The sequence below is a fragment of the Chlorocebus sabaeus genome, chromosome 7 (assembly GCF_047675955.1).
Source record: "Chlorocebus sabaeus isolate Y175 chromosome 7, mChlSab1.0.hap1, whole genome shotgun sequence".
NCBI classification, from domain to species: Eukaryota; Metazoa; Chordata; class Mammalia; order Primates; family Cercopithecidae; genus Chlorocebus; species Chlorocebus sabaeus.
The window spans coordinates 29,972,013-29,995,924 of NC_132910.1; the positions used below are offsets into that span (position 1 = coordinate 29,972,013).

The window sequence follows — 23,912 nt, forward strand, 5'->3', positions numbered from 1 at the left end:
GCATATACAAAGGACATACAACACACTCCTTATTTACTTATTTATTTTATCCTTTGGCGTGTTAATGAGTACATTTTATATGAGATGACAGCTCTCAGTGATGTTTGAGACAATAATTTTTAAAAACCACTTAAGGTATTTTTACTTTTTATTTCCCACATGGCTTTTGTGCCTTCTTTACAAGACATTTTAGGTCATTTTTAAACCAAAAAACAAAGATGACACCCTCATTTCTCTAACTTTCGGAAATCCAATTATAAAAATAATACACTAATATTGTGAGATATTCAAATAGCATAGAAGGCTATATAGCGAAAAGTCCCTCTCACGGTCACCCCTACTCTCCTTGCCCAGAGACAACTAATCTTAACAGTTTTCTCAATTCTTTCACAAATTTATCTACATAGTGAAACTGAGTCTTGAAAACTGAGTAGTAGTAGCCATTCGGCCACTCACAAAGGGAAGGGTTTATTAAATTATATTAGAAAGTATTAATTGGCATGCCAGTGAATGAGCACAGCAACTGGGTATTTAATGGCCAGCTCCAAACAGAAAGCCTTGGCTGTGCAGCACCCATCTGTGGGTGCTATGGTTTGAATCTGCGTCTTTGCCCAAATTTCATGTCGAACTGTAATTCCCATTGTTGAAGATGGAGCCTGGTAGGAGGTGATTGGATCACGGAGCTGGTTTCTCATGGTTTAACACCATCCTCCTTGGTGCTGTTATGGAGATAGTGAGTTCTCATGAGATCTGGCTGTTTCAAAGTGTGTAGCACCTCTCCCGCTTCCTGCTGCTCCTGGCGTGAAGTGCTGGTTCCCCCTTCACCTTCTGCCATGATGGTAGTTTTCCTGAGGCCTGAGCAGATGCCGCCGTACTTCCTATACAGCCTGTGGAACGTGGGCCAATTAAATCTCTTTTATTTATAAATCACCCAGTGTCAAAAAATAAATAAATTACCCAGTGTCAGGTATTTCTTATAACAGTGCGAGGATGGACAAATACAATGGCCAAGCTTACCCTGAGGACAGTTAGGATGGTGTTTTTTGGTTTATAGCTGGGCCCAAGGTCAAATAGCTGGTACCCTTTCAAAACCCACAAATCATCCTCACTTACAATCTTGTGTTTGTTCTTTGTTCCATTGTTAAAATCATTTTGCTTCCATCTCTGTATCACAACTGGGTATTGAGGATGTTCATTTGGCAGGTAGAGGCCCTAATCAAAAGGTCCTAAATAATAGCTTCATGGATATCTTGTTATTAAACAATGAAACTGCTCCAATGAGAAAGTCTGCATTATAAAACCATATGGCTTTAGACCTACTCACTGCTGTCCAAGGGGGAACCTATGCTATCATAAAAACTGAGTGTCTATCATCCAGATAACATTACTAAATTAATGGTTGATATAAAAACCCAACTAACCTTTCAGATCCAACACTCTAAATGATCAGCTAAGCAGCTGGTTTGGATCATGGGGAATTTGGTGGCAGAAATTGGTACTTATTCTTGGAAACATAATCATTTGTTCGGTTTTGTCCTGTTTTTGTCTTTATTGCTGCTGTGGCATTTGTTCACAATGAAGTCAATGCAGAGCTGAAAACAGTGAAATAACGGTTGGTCACAGAATTGCATTGACTGCAGCCACGTAGCCTGACTCAGGTCACAGAGTCACTTCCTTCATGTTGCATTAAATTTGACCAGGCCGGGTGCAGTGGCTCACACCTGTAATCCCAGCACTTTGGGAGACCGAGGGGGGCAGATCACGAGGTCAGGAGCTTAAGACCAGCCTGGTCAACGTGGTGAAACTCCATCTCTCTAAAAATACAAAAAGTAGGCGTGGTAGTGCGCACCTGTACTCCTAGCTACTTGGGAGGTTGAGGCAGAAGAATTGCTTAAACCCAGGAGGCAGAGATTGCAGTGAGCTGAGATAGTGCCACTGCACTCTAGCCTGGGCAACAGAGCAAGACTCTGTCTCAAAAAAAAATTGGCCAGTATCCCATCAGCTTTATAGCTTGACTTATTTCCCCTGCTGTGGGACTCGACACTGTAGGAATGAGGCTTCCTAGTGATGCAGAACTAAACTCCTGAATATGAAAGGAGCCCAGAACCTGTTGAGTACATCTACTATGCTTTACTCAAAATATCTTAATGAAAATGGAGAAATGTGAAATTAAATAATTCAAATTTAAAGCTGTTAGAATTTTCAAGTATTCCAGCCTTGAGAGGAATGTGGCTATGTGGCCTGAGTCACTTGATGTGCAGCTGCAACTTCTGCCTTTTTTTTCCCCTATAAATCATTAAGAAGACTAGATGGCACCAGAGATAAGACCCCCCCACCCCCAAGATCACTACCTCTCCTCATAGAATGAAGCAAATGTAGCATTTTGTAACCAATCAAATCCCTGCAATGTATGCACTTGGCTTGTATGGAAAATGTTGTAATTCTGCTAAAATTTCTGTCTCTGCTTATGTAAGTGAAACATTAACTTTTCCTCTTTGAAACACTGACGCCATTTGTTTGGAGTAAGTGTTTCCTGGTGGCAAGCTTTGTGCTTGAATAAGCTCTATACTTAATCATATGTTCTGAATCTCATTACATAAAGTTGACAGGTTGTTTCTACAAGTGGAGGAACAACATGAGCACGCACTGTCATGATGATTGATTTCTAGTCCACAAGTATACAGTCTTCAAATTAAGTATAATTTGGCCTGAAATCACATTGTCCATTAGCAAAATATTCCATTGTATTCATTTGAGGAGCTTTCTCTCCTCCATGGGTCAAAATAAGCATCCCAGGATTATGCTCATCCCCAAAAATAGGATAGAGGTGTGAGTTTGTTTAATTGGCTACTTGCTGCTCCCTGACACAGGTCCCTGTCCTCTTCCATGTGGACTGTGTGCCCTGGGTAGGCTCAGCTGTCCTCTCTACTGATCACAGGCTGACTGTGCCTCCATCTGCAGCAGCACACCATAGAATTATCTTCCACTGGTCTCATAGCTTCAGCCTTAAACTGGAAAGAACCTTTCCTTACTTCCCTCACTATCTGGAAGATCCCACAATGCTGGCCTTTTCTGAAGAAAGATGCTCATCTTTTTTTTTTAATTCCTTCATAGTTCTCCTTTTTATAAAAGGGAAGGCAAAGAGGCATTAAACAGCATGACTCACTGGGAAAACTAGCACTTCAGCCAGACAGAAGGGTTCACTGGAGGATGGGAAGTTCAGAAGAATATGGCTGGGGGGATGAACACCTCATTAGAAGGGTTTATAGGGTATTAGAATAATTTTGTATTTATCTAGGCATTGAGGAGACCAGGGTGATTGAAGGCTTTACACAGAACAGTAGCAAAATTACATTTTCATTTGAAAAGGAAACTCTGATGCTGGTACGGAGAGTGGTTGGAGGGAAGCAAGGCTGTAAACAGTGATACCAGTTAGGAGACCATGGCAGTAGTTCAAGAAACAGATGTTGTGAGCCTAGTGCCTTAATCCTCTCCTGAATCAGAGAGTCTCCTTTCCACTGGCCTATGACTAGGACCATAGGCCAATCTCCTACTATAAAAGACAAAAAGCCCTGGTACAAACATTTCTAGGCTTGCTTGCATCTTGAGTTAAGACTTAATAAGATGATATTACAATTCATTCTGGCAGTGTTGGCAGAGGCAACAGCAGCAATGATGCTCTACGGGCCTGACTCAGGGCCAGCAGTGACAGCAGCCCAAGGTAAGTATATCCAGGGGCTGCTGGTGGCAGCAGCAGTGTCTTTGATGCAGTGGTTCAACATCTTGTATTTGACTCTGGTTCTGGTTACCTGAACTTCCTTTGCTCTTGCCCATTTTCTGAGCTCGAGTCTTCAGATCTCTAATTTATTTTCATCGGACCTTTAAAATAATCCTCTGAGGAAGTAAGACAGGTGTTATTATTTTCACTAAGATGAGGGAAATGAAACTACAAGGTTAGGTTACTTGCTTAAGAGCAAAAGCTAGTAAGTGGAACACACAGGTTTGGATCCAACCAAATCTTTGTGATGGGCTCAGTACTCTTTACACTCCCTACTTGCTTACCAAACTTGGTAGCTCCTAATTTCTGGCATATATAGCAAAATGAAGGGAAGGGCTAGAAGCTATTGCTTACACTTTGCACAGGCTCTAAAGTTATGTAGAAGTCTTATTAAAATTAAGTTATTTAAAACAATATATAATGGGCTACAATGCAAGATCTAGGTATAATTAGTAATTTAAATAAATTTTACCTTTGTAGGAGGTGAGCATCTAGATTCTCCAGGAATACAAAATCATTAATCTTTGTAATGTGCACCTTGGTCAAAACATATGAGAAGTCCTGAAATGAAACATTAGCCAATCCTTAGGCTAGTGTTGCAATTAGCTAAATATCCCCATTTAATTTAGTAAACCCCATATTTAACCCCCCATATCTGATTTATGAGTGTGTATGTAATAGCCTCATCCATTTATGTTCTTGAAGCCTGGAAGTCCAGAACATCTTAACAATTGTGCAACAAAATTTGACTAAAGATTGGTAGAGCTATGAATACTAATGCTGCTACAAATATATAAAATACTCTGTTAAATACCTTACTGAAAAAGGGATTAAATGTAAGATGTCTTTTCCATATCTGCATGTTATGCTGAAATGACTATTTTGTCATCTGGAGAGAATTATATGCAATGATTTCACAGTGAGGAAACAAACTCATGATTCAATGAAAGGGTAAGGTAGATGTGAATCATAATCACTTTAAATTATAGTTATTAAAATTCTATAAATTTAAAACACTTTAGTTTTATAAAGCTTGGGCAATGAGTCCATTCCAAGCAGCATTGACCAAATAGTATTATTTTCAGGATGTTCTAAGTATACCAGGTTACATCTGACCATAAAATGTTTCTCTATTACATGTGCCCATTTATTTGTTCTACTGTTCATTCAGGAACTATGCTGACTCTCGAGGCAAAGATAAATACCACAGGCTGGGCATGGTGGCTCACACCTGTAATCCTAGCACTTTGGGAGGCTGAGGTAAGAGGATTGCTTGAGGCTAGGAGTTTGAGGCCAGCCTAGGCAATATAGTGAGACCGTTGTCAATACAAAACATTGTTTTAAAATTAACCAGGTGTGGTGGTGTAGTCTCAGCTACTCAGGAGGGACGCTGAGGAGGGAGGATCCCTTGAGCGCAGGAGGTCGAGGCTACAGTAAACCATGCACTCCAGCCTAGGTGACAGAGTGAGACTTTGTCTCTAAAAAAGTTAATAATAATAATAATAAAATACCACAGTGATGTGTAAATAAGTAATTATGTTGTGATATATAACAATAGAAGTACGTACAAGGCACAAGGAAGGATCGAAAAATAAACCCGGCCTATAGTCTTCACTGAGGTGTTGATTCTTCCTTAAACAGCATCTTGAAGGATAAATATGAGGATAACAGTGGACATGTAGGAAGGGTGAGCAGGGGATAATAGTTTAGACAGAGGGAGCTGCACGTGTAAAGATATGGAGGCATGAAATAGCTTAAGTTAAAAGAATTGCAAGTATTTTTGTGTTTATAGAACCTAACGTTGAAAAGTTATGGTGGGAGATGAAGCTAGGCAAACAGGGGACAGATAATGAAGGATCTTCAATAATCCTATAAGTCCCATTAGTGTATAATCCTATAAGTCCTTTGGGCATATACCCAAAGGAAAATAAATAATTCTACCAAAATAAGACACCTGCATTTGTTATGTTCATTGTAGTGCTAGTCACAGTAGCAAATACATAAAACCAACCCAAGTACCCATGAACAATGAATCAGATACAGAAAATGTGGTATATCTACACCATGGAGTATTATACCATAGAAAAGAACACAGTCATGTTCTTTGCAGCAACATGGATGCAAAAATTCTAAGCAAATTAACTCAGGAACAGAAAACCAAATACTGTATATTCTCACTTACAAATGAGAGCTAAACATTGGGTACACAAGGACACAAAGAAGGGAAAATAAACACTGGGGATTCCAAAAGTGGGGAGGAATGGGGAGAGACAAGGGTTGAAAAACTATCCATTACTACATTCACTACTTGGCCACTAGGATCATTAGACGCCCAAATCTCAGCATCACGCAATATACCCATATAAGAAATCTGCACACGTACCCCCCAGTCTAAAATAAAAAAGAAAGAAAAAGGCCAGGCACGGTGGCTCATGCCTGTAATCCCAGCACGTTGGGAGGCCGAGGTGGGTGGATCACAGGGTCAGGAGTTCAAGACCAGCCTGACCAACATGGTGAAACCCCCATCTCTACTAAAAATACAAAAATTAGCCGGGCATAGTGGTGGGCGCCTGTAGTCCCAGCCACTCAGTAGGGTGAGGTAGGAGAATCACTTGAACCCAGGAGGTAGAGGTTGCAGTGAACCGAGATCACACCACTGCACTCCAGGCTGGGTGACAGAGTGAGACTCCGTCTCAAAAAAAAAAAAAAAAAGAAAGAAAGAAAGAAAATAATCATACTATATGGGCATGATTTAATGGACGTGAAAAAGATAGCAAAGAATTTTAGACAAAAGCATATAGCAAGAGAGTATTTACCCGTTGGAAAAATGACTCTGAAGGTAGTGTGGAGAAAGATTTGGAAGAGAAAAGATACAGAGTATAGGTGAGAATTAACAAAGACATGTAAATAGACATGAAAAGATGAGAAAATAGGTGAGAAATATCTAGGTGATGGAACCACAGAAATTAAAATAAATTGGACGTGAAGGGTAATGTGAGGACGTAGACAACTGGGTGATCATCAAGCCAAAAACCAAAATAGGAAATACAGAAAGAATGCATTTAGTGGAAATATTAAATATAAGCTCAGTTTCAACAAGACGTCATTTGAATTGTCAGTGAATTAGGCGGGTAGAGCTATAGTACAGGCAATGGTGTATGTAGAAGAGGCCAGGGCTGGCTATACTAATTGAAGTCATTGATTATACAGTGGTAATGACAACTATGAGAGTGAATGAGATTGCCCAATAGGAAAAGGAAATGCTGAAGAAGTATCACATGTACGTATGGAGTTTCATTGGTAGCTATCACAACTTTGTTGAAATAATTATTGGCGTGTTTTCTCATTCATGCCTAGGAAGGTGCATCATGATGTGGTAGAAGGAATGATGGGCTGGAAAGCAGGAGACGGCCTGCAATCCTGGTCTCTTGGAAGTCCTTGCATGTTGTTGGGCAAGTCATTTAACCATTCTCTTCCTCGGTTACTTTACCTGTGAAATGAGATTGGATTAAATGAGTTCTAACACTCTGTGATTCTTCAACCAATTCTCCAAATCTCATGATTTTCATTTCTCCCTAATGGGCTCTGATGAAGCTGCCAATGAAACCTGAAATAACTGGGATATCGGCATTGAGACAGAAATGTGGCCTAGGAAGAGTCACACACCTTATAATTTTCCCCTAAATAATGGAAACCTGACTTTGAAAATAATGTTGCTGTAATTGGGGAGCAGTTATTATAGCCTCTTATGAAAATGTAGGGCTTTTTATTGAAAGGGAATGATAGTTGGTCACCAATATTTGGGTTTTGATTGAATGGCCTTTTGTCTCCAAATTTTTGGAAAATAAGATTGACCCATTTGAAAGCCACCTACTTACAGCTTCAGTGCAGTAGAAATTATGTAATAGATCTGATCATATTTGTCCCTTCTGGCCAATTATGACTGCCTGCAAGTAATACAGGAATGGAAAACATTTTTGGTAATTATATTGCATTAAAATTGTGTGTCATTATGAGAGTAGGCAGTTCAGATAATTGTGCAGGAAGATATTACAGATAGATGCTGAGCTGGCCCCAAACTCAATACACGAAAAGGTTTTCCTTTGGGTTCCTGAAAATGTGAAGTACAGTGAGCTGTGAGCACCAAGGAATCAAAGACTAGTTTCAACTGACAAAGCAAACATCTGTGAAAGATACACACTAGCTGTGTTGTAGTAAATTAATGGAACAGTTTTTGTGAAATTATGTCGTAGTTTTGATTGAGCTCCAGTCCAGCAGTGCCCTTACACTTAGCCTCTGACAGAATTATTCTTTGACTGTCAGGAAGAATATCTTATTGTAAGAAACCCTGAGCACACTGTGGCTTACAGCAATCAGGGCACCAAAAACTTCAGAACATAGAGCTTTGCAGTGCGAAGATAAACCTGGACCAAAAGGAGTATGATTTGTTAAACCTAATCAGAGTTTGCAAAAATATTTAAAAATCAAGAGAAAAATAAAAGGACAGACAGTTAATAAGCAGATATTAAGACATATGAAATGACAACAATTAAAAGATAGAATGGAAAGACTACAAAAGCCATAAAAACAGTATAATATCTAGGAATAAACATAACAAAAATGTACAAGACCTACAGGAAAAAAAACTTTAAAATGTTACTATAAGATTTGAAAGAAGATTTTGGACAAATGAAAGGCTCTATCTTGGAAAGAGATCCAATACATTATTAAGTGAAATAAGGGACAGAACAGTATGTAAAGTATCCTACTTTTCATATAAAAACAAGGAGAAAGGAAGAATCTACATTTCTATTTACTCATGTATAAAGAAACTCTGGGAAAATATATAAGAAATTACCTATGAGGGGTGTGGGAAATTAGTAGATAAGAGATCAAAATGGGAGATTGAATTTGCACACTGATTATCCAGAGCACTTCCTTGTTTGATTTTACAGCTATAGCAATCCATGATATGGTTGTGCTATAATTTGTTTAATTCAGACTTCTGTTGATCATATTTCGGTTGTTTCCAGTCATTTGCTAGTATAATCAATCCTGTAGTTAACCATGTAAAGGTTACCTCTTCAGAAAACTGAATTTTAAACATAAGTAAAACTTTCAGTAACAACAACAACAACAACAACAAATCCAGAGATAAAAAGCAAATACTTTCAAATGAAAGCTCTCACTTAAGTATAGACAGTAAAGGTGAAAATACGAATGATATTGCCCGGATGCTGGAGCTCACACCTGTAATCCCAACACTTTGGGAAGCCGAGGCCAGAGAATCACCTGAACCCAGGAGTTTGAGACCAGCCTGGGCAACATAGTGAGACTCCATCTGTTAAAAAAATAATAATAAAATGTAAGTTAATTAATTAATTAATTAAAATATAAATAATATAAACAGTGGAAGTCTTAGACATGGCCAAGTCCAAGGCCAGGCATGGTGGCTCAAACCTGTAATCCCAGCACTTTGGGAGGCCGAGGTGGGCGGATCATTTGACGTAAGGAGTTCAAGACTACTCTGGCCAATATGGCAAAACCCAATCTCTACTAAAAACACAAAAATTAGCCAGGTGTGGTGACTTGCGCCTGTAGTCCCAGGTACTTGGGAGGCTGAGGCAGGAGAACTGCTTTAACCTAGCAGGCGGAGGTTGCAGTAAGCTGAGATTATACCATTGCACTCCAACCTGGGCAACAGAGCAAGACTGTATCAAAAATTAAAAAAAAAAAAAAATGTGGTCAAGTCCAGGATGAATAGTTGACATTCTCACTCTCCTTCCCATCCCCACACCATAATCCAAATGCATGCTTCTGGGGCTCCAGCTGTCTTACTTAAGTTTAAGTATGAAGAAGCATTCAGACCAGATGCAGTAGCTCATGTCTGTAATCCCAGCACTTTCCGGGCCCAACACAAAAGGATCTGAGGTTGGAGAGTCACTTGAGGCCAGGAATTGGAGACCAGCCTGAGCAACATAGTAAGACCTTGTCTCCAAAAAACCTTTTTTTTTTTTTTTTTTCAATTAGCTGGGTGTGGTAGTATGTGCCTGTAGTCTTAGTTACTCGGGAACCTAATGGGAGAGAATCGCTTGAGCCCAGGAGTTTGAGGCTACGGTGAGCTATGATTGTGCCACTGCACTCCAGCCTGGGTAATAGAGCAAGACCCTTTTTCTTAAGAAAAAGAAGCAGCAGCAGCATCTGTATATCACCCATGTTCCATGCATTAGAAAGCCTTCTGTGTAGATGTAGACTCATGCCAAATGATTTTATCCATGCAAATAGGTACCGGTACAGGGATCAAAAGTTGTCCTAGTTAATCGATTATCATTAGTCTCCCACAGTATTTCCTACCACAGATGTTACTTTTCTAGACTGGCAGGTGTGGCAAGGTAATTCATTAAAACATGAATTTGTGTTGGTTCTCTCTATAGTTTTAACCTCCTCAATTTTGGGGAGATAAGTCAGTTTTTGTCTCCTTGTCTCAGAGGTAATTGTAGCCTAGCAGAAAGTAGGAGCTTCCTGAAGAAAGGCACTCCATTTGATTTGTAAAAACCTCAACTCATAGAAGAGATGGCAATAAATGATCTGAATGAAGGAGAGTGCCTTTGAAAGTGGCAAGATGGGAAACGGGTTACTTTCTCCAGTCTGGGCAGTCTATAGAGTTTTAGAGAAGCAGGGACGCAGTTCTGGTCTCTAGGCAGGGTCTCTGAGAGAATGGCTGCATGACTTTGGAGCCCTAAGTGTCAGGATCGTAACCCTGGTCACTTTCATTTCCAGTGAGAGGCCCAAGGTCAGTTGGCAACTGGATTTCTGGGAACCATTCAACAATAAGTATATCTGCAACAACCTCCATGGACTGGAGAATAGAGTTGTTTACTCTTTAAATCAGCTAGAAATGTTTTTAACTGCAAATAATAAAAAAAAAAATTGTAAAACCAACATACAGTGGCTTAAACAACGAGGATGTTTCTTTTTCTCTCACAACAGAATTCTGGAGGAAAGTGACTCTGGGAACGGGTCAGTGGCTCGGTGATGTTGGGACCAACAAGTCTGCAATTCTCCTGACCTGTTCTTCACGATTGTAAGATGGCTGCTGCAATTTCAGGCATCGTGTCCATGTAAATGTCAGGAGGAAGAGAGGAAGAGGGAGCACTGGGATGTTGCGTTCATTTGCTTTGGAAAAGCAAAGCCTTTCCAGACAGCCCCGAAACCTGCTTACCTCTCATTGGCCGGCACCATCACTTGACCACTTGTCCACTCCTAGCTGCAAGGAAAGTGGCAAAGTAGAAGGTATTTGAGAACGTCTGCTGGGTTAGCCAAAACAATAGTGACTTCTACACCCAGTTTTCTGGGCACTGCTTAAGTATCCTTGATTCCCATGTGAGCAGAGGGAGAGCAAACCTTAATAATGAAAGAGATTCAATTTCCATCACCCAGTGAGACACCATGGGAGTAGAATAAATTTTTAAAGAAAACAAATTGAAAAAAAAAATGCGTTTCTGAAACAACAAAATCAGAAAAGATGAAAGGTGATATTTCCAGCATATCAGTTTGTGGTGGTACATTGATTACCTTATACACAGGCCTCAGTGACTTTCTTCTCCTTACCTAATGAGTCATCTTTAATTAAAGTAAAGAAGCAAGAGCAGCAACAGATGCTTCCTAACAAGAAGTTACCAAATCTGTTCACCACAAACCTGAGAATTCAGCTGTGGACATTTGGACACCGGCAATGAACATGAAACTCAGCTTATGAGGCACATTTGGCTAAAGGTCAAGGTGACTTAAAGTTCATCATAGGACCTCTATAATTTGCAAAGCAGGTGGCTGGATAGGGACTCCTTCCTAGTCTCATTTGATTGGATAATGCCTATGTTTTCAGTATCAGAAGTGAGTCTTTCTCTGTTAAATGAAGTCAGTTCCACTAAAATCCTAATCTTGTTTGGCAGGCACTCCATATTTCTTAATTTTTATTCCATGCTGTATATTCTTTTAGACTTGATTTTCACTTTTTTTTTTTCTTTTTTCCTGTAAGTTTATCTTTGTTGTGAAACAAAGTGCCCTGGTTAGAAAGACAGGTTTGTGGGCTGCTGGTGATGGGACAACAGCAGTCCTTCCAAGTCTTCCTCCCATCGCTCTGTTAGCTCTGTCTTTGTTTTTAATTAGCATTACACCAATTAATTCTGTTGTCTCTTAACCCTGGTTCTGTACCCCCTTCCTCTTTTCTTTTCCTTACTCCGCTCCTGTTTTCTCTTGTACTGCTTTTCCAAGAACTGTCTTGTCTCCTCATCGGTTGACTGTCTTCTCTTTCCAGAGGGACCATAAAGGTGCCGGCCTAAGGAACCCATAGAACGTGGGAACAGACAAACAAGCTGCTGCCTATTACAGAGATAGATAATTAAGTTCAGACCATTACATGCAATTCATCAGCTTATCTTTTTCAGACTTTATATAAGAAGTCATTTCCCAATGGTCACCACTTGCCAGCTGCAACTTTGATGCATGTTACGAAGTTAGATTAGATTGATGGGGGCCCTTTGAACTCTTACCAGGGAATTATCTTTATAATGCTACGGTTTTCTCTATAGCATGATCATATTGTTAATATTGGTTATAAGGTCATATGGTTAGTATTGGTGGCTCACAGCTGTAATACCAGCACTTTGGGAGGCCGAGGTGGGAGGATCACTTGAGCCCAGGTGTTCAAAACCAGTCCTGGAAACATAGCAAGACCTTATCGCTACAAAAAAATATTAAATAAATAAAAAGATTAGCTGGGCATGGTGGCACATGTCTATAGTCTTCACTACTTGGGAAACTAAGGTGGGAGGATTCCTTGAGCTTGGGAGGTTGAGACTGCAGTAAGCTGTGGTTGTGCCACGGCACTCCAGCCTGGGTGACAGAGTGAGGCCCTGTCTCAAAAAGAAAAAAGAAAAAAAAAAAGTACCTGTAAGGTCTTTGGGATTTCTAAGATGAAAGGTGTCACATAGTTGAATGAATTCACTTAGAGAGATAGAAGGCAACTACAGGGAATATTACGTACATCATGGAGCTGAAAGCACTAAGGCCTGTGGAGTTATTCTCAGTCACACGTAGTTGAAGGCAGTGGTCCACATGTTTTGAACATGGTTTCTCCCAGGTGAAAAGGATGAGTAATTTGTTCTTCTTCATGTGTGTGTATGTAAGTCTTACACACAGCAGATTTGCCACAAAACAAATGAAGATTACACTTTGGGTCCGTCTCTCACATGAGCCCCTTCCAAAATTCCGTCTGCTAATTTTACATTTTGTAATTTCTTATTATTTTTTTTAAAGAAGGCTCCTCCAATTGCATAAGCTTCAAGCCTCACAAAATTTGGATCCATACCTGAGCCAACATATAATACAATTTTCCATTTCTAACTTCTAGTTGTACCTAGTGTTTTGTTAGAAATGATCAAGTACATGAGTGGTGTCTTTTTCAAAAATTTGCTTTATTTGCTTCTCTAGCTTCATCCTTAGTTATGCAGTTAAATCTAACCATTTGGAGGTATTTTCATATAACCTCCATTGAGGACAATTTGGCTATAGCTTTTAAAATTATATATATATTTGTACAATTGTAAGCTGCCATATCTATAAAACTATTTGATAGACAAAAGTTGAAAACACTCCAAGAGCTCATCAATAAAAGATTAAATTAATTATGATACATCCATATGAACACTGAGCAGCTGTAAAAAAATTGAGAAAGTAATTTATGTGCTGATATGGGAAGACTTCCAAGACATGTTGTTAAGTATAGAATGGTGTATACAGTATGCTATATAGTATGGTAAAATGTTTAGGGATTCGCATTTATATTTATAATTGTTTGTATTTACATAAAGTAATTCTGAAAGGATACAAAGAAACTAACAAAAGAGATTACCTATGGTAGTGTGGGGCTTGGGGATTGGATGGGTGAGAAACAGTAGTGGAAATGTGATATTGTACAGTTTTAGGCATTATACATATATAAAAACATGGGAGTGTATTACCTACTCAAAAAGTAAAATTAACAAAGATACAAGAAACTGTTTGGAGGTTCCTTCCCATTTCATTGTATCTATATTCTTTCAGCCCTCAAAGTCATTATAAATGTCATTATAATAACTTCATCAAGCTTCCCCTATAATGAGAATCTTACCATTCTCCTAACTCCAGTAGCACTGTAATCCACCTCTGTTAGGACACATCACTCTTCATCATGTGTGATTATTATTTGCAGACATCATCTTCAAGGCTGTTCTCTATTTACCACCTGCCATTTTTGTTCTCACCTCTACATGACCTTCACATTTTATTTCTCTCAGTTTTTTTGGACAAGCTACATTCCCTTCCACAGAGAAGACTTCTCTGACCCCTTTCACTTGGTTAGATTACCTTGCTATTCTTTTCTATCTTTCTACATTCCTTTTCAAAATACTTATCTCACTTGTTATTACCTATAATGTCTGTCTTCTTTACTCAAGAGTCTAGACAAAAAGCTCCACGCCAGCCTCGGCTGTGTTTGTATTGTTTACGTCTGTGTTCCTAGTACTTAATAAAATACCTAACAAGGGTTAATAAGTACTTGTTGACTGGAAGGGAATGACTTCCTTCCCTTACGAGGGAGTGATTTCCTTACAGGCAAGATATGTCAACCTTCTATAGCCTACATAAAATAAAGGACAATATCGCCTATTGGATAAAAGACAAAAGTTTACGTATGAGTTTTGCCATTTACCATACCAGTTTGGGGATCTTAACTTTTTAGCCTCTCTGGGCTTCAGGGCTCTCATCTACATTAAGTTTTTAATTCATTCTGTCATTCAATAAATATGTATGGAATGCTTAGCATGTGCCACTAGTGTAGCAACTGTGGATACAGAAGTATGCAAGGCAGAATAGTACTTGCTATCTGAAGCACACAGTCTAATTGGGGTGGGGAAAGAGTTGGTGGGGAGGGTCACAGTAAACACATAAGCCAAACAAACAAAAATTACAGGTAGTGATAAAGGTCATGGCAGAGCAACTGAAGGTGATTAATTCAGAAAGGCCAGGAAGGGACTCTCTGAAGCGATCATATCTGAACTGAGTTTTTGAGTAAACTAAATGAGATAGTGTCTGTGAATGTCTTAGAATCATGTCTGGCATGCAATAAATGTCATAAATGATAAGTATTCTATTCATAAAAACTTGTCAAAAAATGAACCAAAAATACAAGCAGATTGTCTTTCACATATAAAATGCTATAGTTGCAACATTTATATGCATTTGTATAATGAGAAAGCATATTACATGTATATTATATTTTATTTGAGTAAGTTATTTTTTAACTGAAGGGATCTCCTGTTTTGGTTCTGAAATAGTTAATGTTCCTTTTAAGTAGTCTCATTTATACCTTGAGAGTGATTTAATTACCCACAGCATCTGTTTAACATTGTACTCACAGAGAGATCGCAGAAACATATGCAACATTGGTTGTTCATAAGTAGATTCAATGTTCTCTAAGGTCTCAAGAACCTCTGAGTTCTTACATGTTTGTTACATCTGAGCTAATGAAGAAATAGCCAGGGGTAAGGAACTGAGAAAGAGACTATGGATGTCTCAACACAAAAACATTCCAGGATTGTAAAAAATATCTGACAAGTCACATCTTCCCGGTATGGTAGTAAAATAACTGGAGTGTATTGGATGGTATAAGCAACTGAAGAGGGTTAAGAATGGCCTCTGTGGCTGGGCACAGTGGTTCACGCCTGTAATCTCAACACATTGGGAGGCTTAGATGGGAGAATCACTTGAACCCAGGAGTCTGAGACCATCTTGGGCAACATAAAAAGACCCCCATCTCTACAAAAAAATTAGAGCCTGGTGGTGTACGTTTGTGGTCCCAGCTTCTAAGGAGGCTGAGGTGGGAGGATTGCTTGATCCCAGGAGGTTGAGGCTGCAGTGAGCCAAGATCACACCACTGCACTCAAGCCTGGGTGATGGAGCAATACCCACTCAAAAAAAGAAGGAAGGAAGGAAGGAAGGAAGGAAGGAAGGAAGGAAGGAAGGAAGGAAGGAAGGAAGGAAGGAAGGAAGGAAGGAAGGAAGGAAGGAAGGAAAAAAAGTCTCTGTGCCAGGCATTTCTCATTTAATCCCTAAAAAACAAAAACCGTAGACAGTAGGTGGCTGCCTCAAGTTGGATTCTTCAGAAGCTGACCCTTAGACGTGGGAGAGACAAGTGTAAGTTGGGGATAAAAGTCCCTTTTCCAGGTAAAGTCTCTGCCTGGGCTGGGGGATTCTAGGGTAATGTGTAAATTACACATTGAAGTTTGTCCTTGTTTGAGGTTAGGGAATAAGGCTTTCAAACTTCTGCACCAGTCACTCACTGGCTATGACCCCAAGCAGCTCCAGCAGCCCAAGGGCAGTTCCCCAAAGATGGCCACAGATATGGGCTGGGGGAGCAAATGACAGAGGGGCTTCCTGCACAGAAACGATAAAGGAGGCCCAGGGAATCAGGGCAGAGCGCTACCCGTGCTCTACAGCATTCATATCCCCAATTTACATAGGAGAAAATCTGACACTCAGAGAGGTCAAGTACTTCATTAAAGGTAACTATTTAAGGGACAGAGCTTTGATACAAACCCAGACAGGTTGACTCCACAGTTCATGCTCACTCTTCTCTATCAAATGTACCTCCCTTTCCTGACCATCAGTTATATATTCAGGAACATATTCTTTATTTATATAAATAGACATTATTACCTAGCTTCCTGAGGTAGAAGATTCTATCAGGAATTGTAGTGAAGCATTATATTTGGGGATCGCTAGAAAAGCACTGCTTAAAATCAATGTAATGCAAGCTACTTGTGTAATTTAAAATTTACTAGTGCTATCAATAAAAAGGAAAATAAATGGCTGGGCGCGGTGGCTCAAGCCTGTAATCCCAGCACTTTGGGAGGCCGAGACGGGCGGATCACGAGGTCAGGAGATCGAGACCATCCTGGCTAACACAGTGAAACCCCGTCTCTACTAAAAAATACAAAAAACTAGCCGGGCGAGGTGGCGGGCGCCTGTAGTCCCAGCTACTCGGGAGGCTGAGGCAGGAAAATGGTGTAAACCCGGGAGGCGGAGCTTGCAGTGAGCTGAGATCCGGTCACTGCACTCCAGCCTGGGTGACACAGCGAGACTCCGTCTCAAAAAAAAAAAAAAAAAAAGAAGGAAAATAAATAAGAGAAATTAAATTCAATAATATATTTCATTTTACCCAACATATCCAAAATATTATTATTTCAACATATAATCAATCAATGTTTTAAAATGTAAAATTTTTTTATACAATGTATTTTTGTGTCCTTTACACTTGTAGCATGTCTCAATTTGGTTGTGAAATATTTATCAAAAATATTGCCAGGTGTGGTGGTTCACAGCTGTAATCCCAGCACTTTGGGAGGTAGGCAGATTGCTTGAGATCAGGAGTTGGAGACCAGCCTGGCCAACATGAAACCTCATCTGTATTAAAAATACAAAAATTAGCCAAGCATGGTGGCACATTCCTGTAATTCCAGCTACTTGGGAGGCTGAGGCAGGAGAATTACTTGCACCACGGAGGCAGTGGTAGCAGCGAGCAGAGATCATACCACTGCACTCCAGCCTGGCCAACCGAGCAAGAGTCCATCTCAAAAAAAAAACCTGATGTGAATTTAGATTTCATACGATTTACAGCTGAAAAAGTAGATTCACACAGCCAAGTTAGTCCAAGCACACTTAAAACTTCTATAACTGCATCAAGTATCATTTTTAAAATTTAAAAATATTAAAATTAAATATTAAAAAATTAGTTCCTCAGTCGCACTAGTCATATTTCAAATGCTCGATAGTTTTACAAGGCCGGTGGCTACCACATTGAAGAGTATAGAAAATTTTTCCTATGAAAAGCTGCGAGGATGTGATTCAGTATACCATCAAGAATCAAACCAGTCAACCAATAGGTAAATATTGAATGTCTCTCACCTGTTGCGTGTAGTAGATATAGTGGCAGCTAAAACACCCTTGGCCAGGACCAGTTAGCTATAAGGACTTTGCAATTGGAGTTACATGAAAAGAATAAGAATTGGCCGTGCTCCAGGTGCAGTGGCTCACGCCTGTAATCTCAGCACTTTGGGAGGCCGAGGCGGGTGGATCAGCTGAGGTCAGGAGTTCGAGACTGGCCTGACCAACATGGTGAAAACCCGTCTGTACTTAAAAAATTACAGAAATTAGCCAGGCATGGTGGTGGGCACATGTAGTCCCAGCTATTCTAGAGGCTGAGGCAGGAAAATCGCTTGAAGCAGGGAGGTGAAGGCTGCAGTGAGCGGAGATCATGCCATTGCACCCCAGCCTGGGGGACAAGAGTGAGATTCCATCTCAAAAAAAAAAAAAAAAAAAAATTGGCCATGTTCATAGCTTTGGATCAGAGCTACCCAGGAAGAAGGTAAAATTGGCTTTTATTTGATCTTTGGTAAACAGCCAATTTGCAATACTTGATTTTCATCTCAGTAATACATCCTGGAGGCCTAGTTACCTGGTGCATTTTGTAATCTGGTAAGAAGCTCTGCAGCAAACCCAAGAGCACTGATAAGTGGCCACTTTAACCCCATAACCTTTCCTGTACACGATGGATAGTACTGGAAGCCCAGCAAGGTGCTAGAATATGAAAGCACTAGAAAAAATCTGTCATCTCTCTAAACGTACATGTAGGTTTATGCTCAAAAGAAATGAGTACATTTCCAAAAGGCAAGTTCAGAATGTTCGTGATAGAACTATTGTTAGCCAAAAACTAGACATTATTCCAACACAAATCGAGAGTAGAATTCTTTAATAAACAGTGGGATTTTCTGGACTATTCATGCTGTGAAATACCATTCAGTGGTGAGAATGAAATACGTACTGCTATATCCAGTAATATGGATGAATCTCACAAACATTATAATGAGTAAAAAAAGTCAAATACAAAAAACAACAAAATGTAGAATTCTATTTGTACACAGTTTAAAAACAGGGAAAGTGAATGTTTTATTTTAGGAGTCAGGAGAGTCATTATCCCTGGCAGAGAATGGGGGGTAATGATTAGAAAGTGGCATAGCAAGGGCTCCCAAGGTATTGGTAATGCTCTGTTTTGTAATCTGAATGCCAGTTATACAGATGTTCACTTAATGGAAATACTTACTGTCCACATACTTTTCTGTATGTGTCATACTTTTAAAAAATATATTTAAGCAATGAATTCATTCATCCATTCATTCACTCATGTATTAATTCTCCTGAAGACAAACAGAGTTCTCTATTCTAGAACTCTAAAGGTAAGCTAGGCATGTAAGAAAGTCAAAGTCATCATTCTATGCTGTGATTCCACCTTCTGAAAATTCAAACTTCCTTCTTGGAGGCAGAGGAAGGAAAACTAAGCAGATCACAGAGCTGGAGACTCCATGAGAATAGGAGGTGGTAAAAAAAGAACTTTTGTGCTTATTGAGGTTCCTTTGCCTGGCCTGGCCTCCCCTCACCTCTGCCTAATGAAATACTAACCTCCTTCAAGTTCCATTCATGACGACTTCTTCTCAAACAAAAATTACCTTGCCTTCTTCTAAATTTTGAGGACATTTGTCTGTGCTACTCCTAGTTTATTTCCATGCATTATAATAATTTCTAGAAAGCAGTGCAATGTTGTGTTCAAAAGCTTGGGCTGCAGAGTTCAAGCAGGGTTCAAGACCTTCTTCCATCACTTGCTGTGTGACCTGGAGCAAATTGCTTAATCACTATGCATTTGTTTCCTCAGTTGTAAAATGAAGGTGATAATAGCTGGACCTATCTAACAAGCTGTTATGGAGATGAAAAGAGATAATGGATGTACAGCTGCTGGAAATCAGTAAAATCTCAGGAAATGTTTCCTATTATTATTGAGTACTATCTTCTCTAGCATATAATAGCTTCCTGAAGAATATGGAACATGACTCAGAGAATTTACAGTGAATAAACTCATTACAGACATCTCATGTTGGCTTGCCTTACATGTAGTCATGTTCTTTTTTTCTCATCCACTAGCTTAAACTCCTCCAGAACAGGAGCTACAACTTATTCATTGTAATATTCCTCACACAGCATAACACTGGGTTTTAGGCTACATAGATGGGTTATAATCTCATTTTATTAATGAGTTGAATCCACTGAGGAAGACTTGCCCTTTCTCGTTTGGCATTGCTCAAAGCAAACCAAAGATAACTTCTATAAACTCCACCTGTGAATTCTCTTACCTCTAGGGTGACCAACCATTCTAGTTCATGAAGGGCTGTCCTAGTTTTGGCACTGAAAGTCCCATGATTCTGGAAACCTCTCAGTCCTAGACAAACCAGACCTGTTGATCTCCCTACCTGCCTCTGTGTTCATATGCTCAGGCTAGCTTGTTTGTTTGTTTGTTTGAGATGGAGTTTTGCTCTTGTTGCCCAGGCTGCAGTGCAATGGCGCGACCTCGGCTCACTGCAACCTCCGCCTCCCAGGTTCAAGTGATTCTCCTGCCTCAGCCTCCTGAGTAGCTGGGATTACAGGCACCTGCCAACACGCCTAGCTAATTTTTGTATTTTTAGTAGAGACAGGGTTTCACCATGTTGGCCAGACTGGTCCTGAACTCCTGACCTCAGGCGATCCACGCACCTCTGCCTCCCAAAGTGTTTGGATTCCAGGCGTGAGCCACCGCACCCGGCCGCTTGTTGTTTTTATTGATGAATCATCCTTGCTCCTATCTAAAGCCAAGTCTTCATTCTGGTTGGCATTTTCTCTACTTACTCAAGTACTGGGCTCTTGAAATTCTCCTCCCTCTTTCCTGCACATCAATATTTTTCCTTCTACTGAACCACTTCCATTAGCACACAAACACGCTATAATTTTTCCTACTAAAAAATGCTTTAAGAGGCCTGGTATGTTGGCTCACACCTGTAATCCCAGCACTTTGGGAGACTGAGGTGGGCAGATCTCTTGAGCTCACGAGTTTGAGACCAGCCTAGGCAATAAAGTGAGACCCTGTCTCAACAACAACAACAAAAATAGCCAGGCATGGTGGCTCATGCCTATAGTCCCAGCTACTCAGAAGGCTGAGGTGGGAGGATGGCTTCAGCCTAGGAGGCAGGACTTGCAGTGAGCTGAGATCACGCCACTGTACTCTAGACTGAGCTGTAGAGCCTCACCAAAAAATAAGTAAACAAATAAAAAATAAAAAGCCTTAAAAATTAAAAACATCTGACTTTGTTTCCTGACAAACCTGACAAAAACAAGAAATGGGGAAAGGATTCCCTATTTAATAAATGGTGCTGGGAAAATTGGCCAGCCATAAGTAGAAAGCTGAAACTGGATCCTTTCCTTACTCCTTATACGAAAATTAATTCAAGATGGATTAGAGACTTAAATGTTAGACCTAAAACCATAAAAACTCTAGAAGAAAACCTAGGTAATACCATTCAGGACATAGGCATGGGCAAGGACTTCATGTCTAAAACACCAAAAGCAACGGCAACAAAAGCCAAAATTGACAAATGGGATCTAATTCAACTAAAGAGCTTCCGCACAGCAAAAGAAACTACCATCAGAGTCAACAGGCAACCTACAGAATGGGAGAAAATATTTGCAATCTACTCATCTGACAAAGGGCTAATATCCAGAACCTACAAAGAACTCAAACAAATTTGCAAGAAAAAAACAAACAACCCCATCAAAAAGTGGGCAAAGGATATGAACAGATACTTTCAAAAGAAGACATTTATACAGCCAACAGACACATGAAAAAATGCTCATCATCACTGGCTATCAGAGAAATGCAAATCAAAACCACAATGAGATACCATCTCACACATGTTAGAATGTCAATCATTAAAAAATCAGGAAACAACAGGTGCTGGAGAGGATGTGGAGAAATAGGAACACTTTTACACTGTTGGTGAGACTGTAAAGTAGTTCAATCATTGTGGAAAACAGTGTGGCAATTCCTCAAGGATCTAGAACTAGAAATACCAATTGACCCAACCATCCCATTACTGGGTATTTACCCAAAGGATTATAAGTCTTACCGCTATAAAGACACATGCACATGTATGTATATTGCGGCACTATTCACAATAATAAGGACTTGGAATCCACCCAAATGCCCATCAGTGACAGACTGGATGAAGAAAATGTGGCACATATACACCATGGAATACTATGCAGCCATAAAAAAAGGATGAGTTCGTGTCCTTTGTAGGGACATGGATGCAGCTGGAAACCATCATTCTCAGCAAACTATTGCAAGAACAGAAAACCAAACACTGCATGTTCTCACTCATAGGTGGGAACTGAACAATGAGATCGCTTGGACACAGGAAGTGGAACATCACACGTCAGGGCCTACCGTGGGGAGGGGGGAGGAGGCAGGGATAGCATTAGGAGATATACCTAATGTAAATGACGAGTTAATGGGTGCAGCACACCAACATGGCACAAGTATACATATGTAACAAACCTGCACGTTGTGCACACGTACCCTAGGACTTAAAGTATAATTTAAAAAAAATTAAAAACATCTGAACTTGTTTCCAGACACAGGTAAAAAATAATAATAATAATAAATTAAAAACAACTACAAAATGTCCCAAGCCTACATCTCCTTCAAGCTACCACCCCAATTCTTGGCTCCTCTTTACAACAAAACTCCTTAAATGAATTCTCTATACACGGTCTCCACTTCCAATTCCCCTTTTCTCATTATTTGTTGAACAACTTCAATCAGGTTTTTATTCTCAACTCCCCACAGAAATAGGTCTTGTCACAATTTGCCAATGATCTGGAATTTTCCTAGACTATGGAATTACGAGAAATAAACTTCTATTGTAATAAACCATTGTATTTTATTGTTACTGTTTGAATCACGGAAGTCAATCTTAGCTTAAGTAGTAGAACTAAGAACAACCATATTTATGTATCTTTAATGTATATGCCTCCCTCCACTTCACACTTGTATTGCCAACTGTCTACTGCACAACCAATGGAATGTGCAGTACGCATCTCACACTTAACATGTAAATACTAAACTTGTCATTTCCTCCCCTGAGTAGCCTTCTCTATCAGAAAACATTTCACGCTTCTTCCTGCTCGGAGCTGAAGCCATGGGGTCATCCCTGATACCTCTCTTGTTCCCACATGCCACAGCCAATCCACCAGGAAAGGCAATTATCATCTCTCACCAGATTATTGCTATAGCTTTCTGACTGGTCTTGCTGCTTCCTCCCTGGCCCTGCCATATCCTATTCCCAACACAGAAACCACAACAATCCTCTAAGAATACAGGTCAGAGTAAGTCACTGTTCTGCACAAAACTTCCACCAGGCTTCTCATCTCATTCAGAGTCAAATCCAGAGCCCTTACCTTGACCTACACAGCCAGATGCTTTGTTCTGTTACCTGTCTGATCCCATCTCTGGCTTCCTCCCTCCTCCTTCACTCCCCGAGACAAGCTGGTCCCCTCCTTGGTCTTCCTTAAACATCACAGCCACTCCCCGCTCCGTGAACTCCACACTCAGGACCAAGCACTGGCTGTTCCTCCTGCCCAGAAGCTTCTCCCCTAGAGAGTGATATGACTCACTTCTACACATTCTCAGTCTCTCCTCAAATTTTAAACTTTTTGTTTTTCATTTTAAATCATTCTTGTGTTGATCTAAGAAATACTTTCCATGCAATAGATACTATATTGGAAACTTCAAAATGAACATGAAATGGCCTCTGCCCTCAATAAACTGCTAAATTGGACTAGAGAACTGGCTTTCCAGGAAGGTTTCCTAGAAGAAGCAGGCCTGGAACTGAAGCTTGAAGGAAAAAAAATGAGTTAACTGGGAGTGGGAAGGGAGGAGTGGCAAGGCAAGTACCTCTTAGAGAGAGAGCAATAGAGTATATGTGTGGATATGACAGAGTATGACATATTAGGAGGCTGCAAGATTAGCCTTATCTGCCCCCAGAACCTGGTCATGTGCTATGACATGAGCACCAGAGATAACTCACTGAACCGCAGGGGATGGGAGGGAGAGGAAAGAATCACCCTAGAGGCAAGTCTGACGTCAGACTACCTCTAGAGTGGTGCAAGAGAGGAA

At 40.1% G+C, this 23,912-nt stretch overlaps 2 long non-coding RNA genes across 5 annotated transcripts in view; one reads left to right on the plus strand and one right to left on the minus strand.

Moving 5' to 3' along the window:
• Window positions 1-16,995, plus strand: part of LOC119620944 (uncharacterized) — a 45,667-nt gene extending 28,672 nt beyond the window's left edge. The window contains exons 5-6 of one of the 3 annotated variants that reach the window (XR_012093370.1): window positions 3,650-3,721; window positions 10,769-16,995. This is a non-coding gene — a long non-coding RNA (uncharacterized lncRNA). Of the gene's footprint in view, window positions 1-3,649; window positions 3,722-4,949; window positions 6,838-10,768 lie in introns of those variants that run through there. The other 2 variants (XR_012093371.1, XR_005237497.2) reach the window with 2 other exon arrangements.
• On the minus strand, window positions 27-23,302 carry LOC103235857 (uncharacterized). Of its 2 annotated transcripts, XR_012093373.1 has the most exons (4): window positions 23,195-23,302; window positions 11,001-11,045; window positions 4,251-4,339; window positions 27-887 (listed from the first exon to the last, which is right to left on the minus strand). It is a non-coding gene; the product is annotated as an uncharacterized lncRNA (long non-coding RNA). The 2 variants fall into 2 exon arrangements; XR_497944.3 differs by lacking the exon at window positions 11,001-11,045.
• Window positions 23,303-23,912: the final 610 nt, after the last annotated feature.